We start from the raw sequence: 11294 nt of genomic DNA, 5'->3' as shown, positions 1-11294 counted from the left end.
GTCAAAAAGGAAGTCTCAAAGAAAAAACACAAACATAAAATTAAATTAAAATGAAACCACGATGTATCAATAACCTGTAGTATGCTGCTAAAGCAGTGCTGAGAGGAACAGTTAGAGCACAAAACACTTACATTAAAAGGAAGAAACATCTCAAATGAAAAATATAACTTCTTACTTTAAGAAAAAAACAAAAAATGAGAATAAACCCAAAACAAGAAAATGGAAGGAAATAATAAAGATAATGAAACTGAAAATGGGTAAACAATGGAGAAAATCAATGAATCAAAAGGCTAGCTTTTAAAAAAAATAATATAATTGATAAATCTATAAAAATATTGAAAAAGATAAAGACAAGATACCAGGATTATCAGGTATTGAATGGGATATGACAACAGATGCTACAGCTATTAAAAGGATCATGAGGGAATACTACAAACAGTGTTACACTTTTCAATTGGACAACTTAGAATAAATGGATCAATTCCTTGAAAACAGCAAATTACAAAAAATCATCCAAGATGAAACAGATAACCAGCTTACACATATAATGTAAAAAAATTTAATTTGTTATTAAAATGCTCAAAAAACAGTTTCTCTTCTCAGATGTTTTTACTACACAGTTTTGTCACACATTAATACCAAGTTTACCCAATCTCTTCTGCAAAATAGAATAGGGTCCTGTTGAAAAGAAAATAATTGATCAAGTCAGTTAAACTTAATTGGGTTTATTTGAGTGCAAAGCTGTTTGCAAACAGGGAACTTCCAAGCTGAAAGTGACAGGGGCTTGCTCAAGCAGCTTCAGTAGAGAGCGTTTCAAAGCATTAGGGGATTTCCAGTAAGAAGTTATGATGATTGAGCTCAGAATGTCTAAATTGAAAAGAGGGTTTTGCAAAGCAGGGATCTTCCTATCACTGGCTCCACAGCTACGCTGGTCTGAAGAGAACTGGTTGTGTCTGGTATGGTGAATCAGAAACACCCTTCAGTGTCATGTTGTCTTTTAGGGAAATTCCCTATGATTAAAACACTTAGAAAGCTCTCTATTGTTCTATCAAGATTTGTACTTGGTACAGTTTGCCATTTTGATTTTTTTTCTGAGAAAGTTCCTGCATCTGGCACAAATGGTCATCAACATTTAGTTAAAATGTAACAGTACACTTCTCAATCATTTCAGGAGGCCAGTGTTAGCCTGATCCCAAAGCCAGGTAAAGACAGCACAACCAGTAAAGTACAGGCAAATTATTTTCATGAACATAGATGCGTCAATCCACAACAAATGTTTAGCAAAATGAGTCCAAGAGTGTAAAAAAGAAAAACATACCACAATCAAGTGGGATTTACTCCAGATATGCAAGTCTGTTTCAATATTTGAAAATCAATCAATGTAATCAAACATAACAACTGAAATATGAAAAAAAACACATAATCATATAAATTAACACAGAAAGCATCAAAAAATTCAACACCTATTTTTGATAAAAAATTTTAGTACCCTAGGGATTAAGGTAAATTTCTTCAACCCTTACCAAAAAATCAGCAGCTAGCATAATACTTAATGCTGATAAACAATACTTTCTCTCTAAGACTAAGAAAGGGCAAGGATGTCCATCCCACCACTGTTACTCAGCATTGTACTGGAAGTTCTAGCCAGTGCAATAATTAATGAAAAATAAATAAGAGGGAAAACGAATATAGATTAAAAAATGAAAATAAACTACCTTTGCATGCAGAAGACAACAATGTCTAAGTAGTAAAACAAAAGGAATTTCCAAAAAATCAACAAACAAAAACAAAAAAAGTCTACTAGAACTAATAAGTGAGTTTGACAAGTTTGTAGCATACAATTGAGATCTAGACCCTAAGATCAACACAGAAAAATTAATCGCATTTCTTTATACTGATAACAATTAAGTGGAAAGTTAAATAAAAAACATAATTCATTTATATTTGCTCCTAGGGAAATAAAATAACTACTGTGTAAATCTTACAAATTATGTACAAAATGGATATGATAAAATTATAAAATCCTGGTGAAAGAAATCAAAGAAAACCCAAATGCTTAGAGACACATACAGTGTTCATGGAATGGAAGACTCAACATAGTAAAAATATAAATTTTATCTTCAATTGATATATAGATTCAACATAATTCATATCAAAATCTCAGGGAGTATTTGAAGATATAGAAAACATATTGTAAAATATATGGAGAAAAGGCTTAGAACAGACAGAACAGTTTTGAAAGGGAAGAGTAAAGTGGGAGGAAACACTATTCTGGATAATTAGGCTTACTGCATAGCTGCAATAATTAAGAGTGTGGTACTGGTGGAAGAAAAAAACATATGGATCAATGGAACACAGAAGTCAGAAATGAAGCCACATAAATACGCCTAATCAATTTTTCACAAAGGAACAAACAATTCAAAGGTGGATGGATAGCGAACTTTGATTTAAACTTCCCACTACATACAAAAATTAACTCAAAATGAATCATAGATTTAAACATAAAACATAAATTAGTATCTAACCAAGAACATAGGAGAAAATCATCAGTACCTAGAACAAAGTAAATAATTTTTAGACTTGACACTAAAGTATGCTTTATAAAGGGAAATTTGAAAATTCAAAATCATCAAAATTAAAAAAAAAAAAAACTTTTGCTTTAAAAATGCTTAGTTGAAAGAATGCTAAGACAAATTATAAGCTGGGAGAAGGTATTTGTAAATCACATATCCAATCTGTCTTCAACTGTATTGTCACAAATCTGTGTCAATTGTCTGACTGTTATGCTGGCTAAACTTAAGTGACAAGTGTACATAGACAGGGGATTAGGATGAGCTCTCAGTAAGCTCTCCTTTCATCAGGTCTGGTTGCTCAGAGGCACTTGGACCCTCTCCATCTTCCCTGTTGGCTCTTCCATATCAAGGCTGGTGGAGCTGACTGGGCCATAAATGTGTGGTGCCTGAGCTGTAGCTGAGACTTGCATGGTCCAGAGCCCTCAGCCCCAACCCATTCCCCTGAGTTCTCCAGCGTCTTCCTGTCAAGCTGACTCAGAGAATCTGCTTTGCCTGCTCCCCACACAGGCCACACACTTGGGCAGGTGGGCCACATCAAGCAGCAGGTTTTTATGCAGGGCTGTCCCACTGTGGGAGGAACACTTGTACCTTGCCCACAGTAATAAACTGCAACATCCTCAGCCTCCACCCTGCTGATTTTAAGAGTGAAATCTGTCCCTGACCCACTGCCAATGAACCTGTCTGGGACCCCAGAGAACCTGTTAGAAACCTTATAGATCAGGAGCTGTGGAGCCTGGCCTGGTCAAATAGGTATTTCCATCACTGTGTAGGAGACTCTGACTCGATTTGCAGGAGATGGTGCCCGGCTCTCTAAGAGTGACTGGTAGAAGGCCTGGAGTATGAGTCATCACAATATCTCCACTGGACACTGAAATAATGAGAGAAAAGTGCAAGGATATGTACAAACATCATGTGTGATTTTCACGCTATCCCTACTGTTATTTTTTCAAGCTTAAGACTTTTTTTTATTAGTAAATCATTCTAGGATTCATTTAAATACATACCCCAAATATATCCAGTGACAAAAACCCTGAGATTTGCCAGTCTCAAAGGGTCTCTTTCTTTGTCAAGGTCTTTGCCAGAGAACTGATCCTTGTTCCTTGTGTTTCCCCCATAATCACCCAGATCTAAAACATGTGCATGTGACTTGCAGACAGAATACACACAAGAAGCAGTTGCAAAACTCACCAGAACTCACCCTCCCCGCCCACTTTTCCTTCTCATCTCTCCTCTGTCCTCACCAGGTATCCAGAGCATGAACAGCACCAGCAGCTGAGCAGGGAACCTCATTTCAAGAAAATGAACTGATGAATCCTGATAAGCAAACGCAAGTCTGGAGCTGACCATTTATCTCATTCTTCAAGGAAAAGTCCTCCATAGGGAGCAATACGCAAATCTTTTTGGGGTGCAGCAGTGTGGAAAGTATCAAAGGGAGGGTAGGCTCTAGTGTGAATAAATATCATAAATTCCTGTGTGTTCAGAGAAAAATCAACAGAGATGAACTCCATGCTGTCTGATAAAGAGACAGGTCAGATTCTGAAAACCTATGAGTCAATATGTAGAAGAGACAGTTTGTGTGGACCTGTTACTCTTAAGAAATTGTCATGTTGCATATTCATTCGAGACCCTGAAGATGTAGAGATGTGTGTCCAGACGTAATGTCTGGTAGGCAAACAGCCATCCTGCTTGGCTCCCATTCAGCAAATCTGAAGAAGGAAACAGCTCCTCCATTTCCACCGACTGGGGAGTCTCCAAATGACAGGAAGGACTAGACAGCGTTCCACCACCTGTCCCTTGTTTGCTGCACCAGGCTGACTGCTGTTATGTTAGATGCTGGATGTAGGTGTCTCTCCCACAGTCATGGCAGGAGATGGTAAATGGATGACCAATTTGTCCTCACTGTGTGCTTTGTGCTAATGAGGAAAACTTGTTATCTGGCAAGAACACAAGAGGTCAGAGAAAAAAAAAATGACTCTTGGAAATATGGAGATATAATGTTTACAATTCATTTTAAGGTAAAAGGAAATGGAGAAAAAGATTCATGACTCAGTGTTATGGATTTAATTATGTCCTTCAAAATCACGTGTCAACTTGGCTACACAATGATTCACAGTGTTATGTGATTGTTTACCATTCTGATATCTGATGTGATTTTCTTATGTGTTGTAAATCCAACCTCTATGGTGTTAATGAGGCAGGATTAGAGGCAGTTATGTTAATGAGGCAGGACTCAATCTACAAGATTAGGCTATATGTTGAGTCAATCTCTTCCGAGATACAAAAGAGAAAAGTGAGTAGAGAGAATGGGGGGAATCTCATACCAACAAGAAAGCAGAGCTAGTAGTGGAGCTCATCCTTTGGACTTAGGGTCCCGGCTCTGAGAAGCAACTTGATCAGGGGAAGATTGATAACAAAGACCTTCATCCAGACCAGACATACAAAACCTTCCCCTGGTACTGGTGCCCTGAATTCAGACTTCTAGCCTCCTAGACTGTGAGACAATAAATTTTTCTTTGTTAAAGTCATCCACTTGTAATATTTCTGTTGTAGCAGCACTAAATACCTAAGACAGACAGTAAACATGAAAATATTATTATGTGTATACACACACCTGCACATATACTTATATTTGTTATACAAAAAAAATAATATTTTTTTTTATTTTACTAAAATGTCATCTTTCTCTTACACATAATATTTTACCAAGGAAATTTCAATGATTAATCTTACATTTATCACATTATTTTTATAATGATTATACACTATTCTTTGGAAAGAATATACCACATATTCAATAATCTTACCTCATGATGAGTGTTTATGTTTTTTCAATTGTTGAGTACTACAAAAATTGTATCAGTGAAAGTGTTTTTGCATGCTCATTAGAAATGGTGCTTTCATTTTAATGGGGTAAGTTCTCATGTGTGGAATTACCAGTCACCAAACAGAAATTTAACAGGATATGACAGAACACATTTTACAAATACCATAACAATTTACCTTTTACATCAATGAATAAGAGTTTCCTTTTCTAAAGTCAGTGATGCCTTAAGGGGCAGGAGGCTTACTGGGGAAGCTTGAGATGGCTGAATATGAAAATATTTCATATTATTGTTCTGAGTGTTGTTAAAATAGCTCATTCCATACAAAAGTTTTTCTCACCAAAAAGACCTAGGTCTTCTCAGGGTCCTTCTGTTCCTTTCATGATGTTAATATTGTCAGAGAATCTAATTAAGTGGAGCATGAATCTTCAGTCAAAAGGACATTCCAAACTGAAGTACACTGAAAATTTGATCCTAATGTGTCACGTCTAGGATTACATGCCCCAATTCCTACAGAAATCTTAAATTTCTTATGGTCACTCTAGGTTAGGATGCATAGATTAGAGGCTGCCTGGGTGACATCAGGCTACCATGCTTCCCCTTCCCACTTAAAGTAGGGAAACAACCTGATTGCTTTGAGGTCTCCATGTTAGCATGACTCAAGTAATGTTGACTTAAAGGTGAAAAATGCTGCCAAATTTATATCAGTCAACAAGGATAGTCACCGATATGCAAATGAAATCCTGTAAAACTAAAATAACATTTGATTTGCAGAAAATTTTGTGGAATTCAAAACTGCATTTATAAAGAAACTAGTAAATACAATTCTAGGTGAAAGATTAAAGACCATTTATTCTACAACACAGTTTGATTGATTATCTTTTTGGATGGTCTACATCAAAATATAAAGGAATTTAACATTGGCAAATTTTAAAATTTAAAATTGGTAAAAGAGGTACATGATAAAATCTGAAACAGTTCTCTCGAGATCTGGGTTACACTCTCTTTTGTTAGTTCTGTTTTCACCCTAGCAACAGCCATCTTTCGTACAGACTTAATCATGTAGCTGAGGAAACGTTTTTTCCTCTGTGATAAAGTTAAGAATGCAAAAACAATATCTCTGAGAAGAGATCTTCGTGCCAAAGCTTATCTAAATCTCTCAGGCAAATACTCACAGGAAATATTCTGCTTGAGCAAGCTGTTTCTAAGGAAGGAATTCTTCCAGTAATTAGAAACTACTAGCTGACATTACAGCTAAAGGAAGTCCTGCCTTATGAGCTCCCACAACAGGAAGTCTCGCCTTGTGATGACCTAAGTTTGTAACTACAAATCAAGTAGTGTACTTTTTACTTTGCAATGACCTAAGTTTGTAAGTACCAATCAAGTAATAGTCTTCTAGTTCTTTTTCTCCCCTTATAAAATGTTTCCGCAGCTCTGCCACTTTGAAGTGCTCGTTTTCACTCTGTGGAATTCAGTCTCTTAACTCCCAGTAAATCTCTTAAATTTATTTTAATATAAGTAAGGGTTGCTATCTTATGACATGAATATGATTTTTGGTAAGAAGAAATACTGAGTGGAAATATTAAGAATGATCATTGAACTGTCACCCAAGAACGTACATAGATAATGACAAATTGCGATCCCTATTTCATTTGTTAAAATTTTTACTCCCCTCCTCCTTTCTTTCATTTTAAATTTTTTAATTTTGGGTGTCTTGGATGTGTTCGTATCTTATGAAACTTACTAAAGCAATTCTGGTGTTTGCCTTGAAAATACATCACTTCTCATTAGTAATTTGACAAACTGCACAGAGAGATGAAACTTTTTACACTGTATGGAAATAAGAATTAATAAAGAATGTAAGAATAAAGTTAAACTGGGCCAAGGTGGGAAATGTTAAAAGAAAAATAACAGTAAGCCAATAGTGTTAATTGATTTGAAGCTTATTTAATGTACTGTTTGCAAGTCAGGCAACATTTCTGATTAGAGAGTCAAAGTGTTCAAAAGAGAAAAAAAAACATTTCGGAAGATTCTAAAACTGCAAGATTCCTATCCACACTGTTATTGAAAAGGGCCTGGAAACAGTGTTTATGTAATAAAAAATTTACCCTAAAACACAGCTTCCAGTTCGATCCTGGAGTTTCTGTTTCTTGAACATGACCACTCCTAGATAAGTCTTCAAAACAGCTTAACACCCAAGGCAAAATGATCTTTACTAATTAGTAAGATTATTGTTTGACTTAAAGATGACTTTTAGGAGACTAGTCTGCTCAAGGCTCAAGGTTCAAAAGAAGATCTCACGGCAATGGCCTGAACGGGTCACCACAATGCTATTCATCCCAGAATTATGAATTCCAGGAGAATTAAAAGTTGTCTCTCAGGAGCATGATCCTGAATGTCTCTAATATTGACCATTGTCAACTGACTGAAGAAGGACTTATCAAACTTTCTATTCATTTATTTATGTCATTGTGAATGCATCCATTCTCACTTCATTCAATTATCATCATAATTTATTTTGATCCGTATATTTTTCCAGATTGGGCCACTGGGAGCCACTTCTGTGTCATTTGACTCATCCCATCATTTTTAATCTCTCTCTTGATTGATATCACATGGTGGTGAAGTTTATGTAGTACTACTTTCCCACTCCCCATTCTTGAAAATGACCATTTATCTGAGAAACCATGGTTTCTTTTACTGGAGAATGGTACTTAGAATCAAGATAGGACATTAGGTGTGCACATGTCTATTGAAGTGCTTCCAGGAAAATTCAGTGACTATTTTAACTTAATTAATTAATCACTATGAATCAATATGTGTGAATTTTCCCAATTCTATTTGTTTGACCCTTAGAATATCTTCACACAGTACCTAAGTTTACCTTGTAAATTTCAGTCTAGATTTGGATAGCAGGGTCCATGAAGTGGAAACTTTCTTATTGTTAAAAAAAAAAGTGCTTCCTGGGGAAACGCTTGTATTCTCTGAATGAGTAAAAAGTCGATCCAAATTAACAGTTGGAATTGAGGAACAATTTGAGAGTCCAGGTCAATATGCTACTGTCCTGATATATTCTTAGTGTCAGGTGTCCAGATATCTAAGATGGTTTATGGACATAAGTGCTCACAGAAGGCTGAATCTCAATCAGCATCTGGTACCTAGACTTTCTCTCTTTCCTTCTTCCAAACACCCTAGCAAATGTGACCCATTACCATTGCTCCATCTAAAAAACTGAAGCTACTTCAACACTACTTAATGCAAATGTACACCTAAAAATATTCATGAGCTGCAAAGGGTGAAAAAATTATAGGATTTAAGTTTAAATATCTAGGATATCAAGGTATACTAGCACACACTTCCTCTGAAGAGGCTCAAAGACAAGTCTTTAGAAGACAGACCCTTCTCTCCTCCTCCCACCTCTTAGTTTCTGATTGAGTAGTAGCTCTAGATAGAACATGGTCTGGTGGATGGAGAGGTTATATTCTGAGATATATAATTGTGTTTTCACATGAGTGAGTCCCCATGAAAATAATATTCAGCTTCATCTTCCTCAACAGTGCTGATTATAAGACTGAAATTAATTCCAGACTGAATGATATTGAAGCTGGTTGGGATACCAGTGCCCTATTTAAGTGGTGAGGGTGGATAAACATCCAAGGGAGGTGGCCTGGTTTCTGCTTGAACTAGCTTTAATAGGGTTACAGATTGAATTTTGACCTCCCAAAATATATGTTGTAAATCTAACTCCTATACCTCTGGATGTAATTCTGTTTAAAAATAGGGTATTCTTTGTTATGTTAATGATGCCATATCAGTGTAGATTGTGTCCTAAACCTAATCATTTCTGAGTTATAAGAAGTAGAACAACAAAGAAACAAGCGAGCACAAATGAGGGGAAGATAGATGCCACAAGAAGATCTCCAAGGAACCCAGGAACTCTGGGGCTCTAGAATCTGAAAGAGACAAAGATCTTCTTCCAGAGCCAACAGAGAGATAGCGTCTTCCTTTACAGCCAGGCTAGTGCCCTGAATTGAGACTTCTAGTCCCTCAACTGTGAGAAAATAAATTCCTGTTTAAAGCCACCAACTTGTATTATTTCTATTACAGCAGTACTTGCTAACTAAGACAACTAGTTATTCCCATTGTTATGTGGGACAGTCTGACAAGACTAGCAGGGCATGAAGACACTCTTTCTTGGCAATTGAGACAAGGGCAACTGATTCAGCATCATATCCTCATGGAAAAATTTAAAATGTCTCTTTGAAGTCTCTATGCAAAAGACGCAAATTTCTGTGCCCTAGTCTCCAAACTCAGGTAAACATCTTTCTCTTAACATCACCTAGGTGTATCACATGATCATTTGTGTACAGAGATCTTGAATCATTAAATCCTGTGTTAAATCGTATGCTGGTATTGAACTAGGAGGTGACTATCATGGGTCCCATTCCAAATGGGACTTCCAGTGAAAGATTCCATCCGATATGACAGGTCATGAAATGTGGAATTATCTGGCAGTCATGCTAACCAAATTTAACTGACAAAGGTACACAGGCATGGAGTATTAGGATGAGATCTCAGTCAGCTCTCTCCTGCATCAGGTTTGCTTGCTCACAAGCACTTGAACCTCATCCGTCTTCCATGCTGGTTCTGCCATGACAAGGCTGGTGCACATGCTGGGGCCATAAAGGAGCAGTGCCTGAAGCTTTCAAATACCCTTATGGTCCAGAGTTCTCAGCTGCAATTCATTCCCCTGAGGTCTCCAACATCTTCATCTTAAGCAGACTCAGAGAATCTACTGTGCCTGCTTTCTACACAGGCCACATATTTAGGCACCTCAACCACGCCAAGTAGGAGGTTTCTGTGCAAGTCTGTACAGGATGAAGTTGTGTAGCTTGATGACAGTAATACGCTGTGACATCCTCAGCCTCTGTCCTGCTGGTTTAAAGTGTGAAATCTGTCCCTGACCCACTGCCACTGAACCTGTCAGAGAACCCAGAAAAACAGTTGGAAACCTCGTATATCAGCGGCTCTGCTGCCTGATCTTGTTTCTGCTGGTGCCATTGTAAATAGGTGTGTTCATTTCTATGTAGGAGGCTCTGCAGGACCTGGTGGCTGGCTCTCCACGAGTGATAGGCAGTGAGAGCCAACTCTGGGTCATCACAACATCCCCACTGGATGCTAAAATAATGAGAGAAAAGTGCATGGTTATTGACAAACATTACCAGCCATTTTCCTGATTTTGCTTCTGTTAATTCTTCCAGGCTAAATCATTTTCTGATTAATAAATTATTTTATGATTCAGTTTAAATCATACCCCGAAAACATCCCATGCCAAAAAACCTGAGATGTATCAGGCTCAAAGGGGCCTCTTTCTTTGACAAGTTTTTTACCAGAGAACTGGTCCTTCTTCCTTTTGTTTCTCCCTTAATCTCACAGATCTAAGCATCATATGCCCCTTTCCAGAGAGTGAAACATGTACATCTATGTTGTTTCACAGAATACACATGTGAACCAGGAGCACCATCAGCACTCACCCTCCCCACCTCCTTCTCCTTCTCATCTCTCCTCTGTCCTCACCAGGGATCCAGCGCATTAACAGCCCCAGCAATGGAGCAGGGAACCTCATTTTGAGAAGTTGAACTGATGAGTCCTGATAAGTAAAAGCAAGACTAGAGCTGAACTTTTATCTCAGAATTGCAAGTGAATGTCTTCCCTGGGGAACAATATGCAAATCCCTTGGCGGTTGTGTCTGTATAGAAAGAATCCAGGGGAGGATGGGCATTTCCCGTGAGCAGATAACAAAAGGTATCTTCTGTGTTTGGAGGAAAATCAATAAAGATAAGATTAACAGTGCCTGAGAGAGAGAAGGTTCAGATTCTGTAAAAGCATAAATTGATAT

The 11294-nt window shown here is 37.3% G+C and overlaps 1 pseudogene; it reads right to left on the bottom strand.

Moving 5' to 3' along the window:
* Positions 1-2871: 2871 nt before the first annotated feature.
* LOC111822858 (immunoglobulin kappa variable 2-24-like) lies at positions 2872-3863 on the bottom strand (annotated as a pseudogene).
* Positions 3864-11294: the final 7431 nt, after the last annotated feature.

Source organism: Trichechus manatus, unplaced genomic scaffold (assembly GCF_000243295.1).
Source record: "Trichechus manatus latirostris isolate Lorelei unplaced genomic scaffold, TriManLat1.0 scaffold00219, whole genome shotgun sequence".
NCBI lineage: Eukaryota > Metazoa > Chordata > Mammalia > Sirenia > Trichechidae > Trichechus > Trichechus manatus.
The sequence above is the reverse complement of the archived record's forward strand: the minus strand, read 5'-3'. Positions and strand labels throughout refer to the sequence as shown.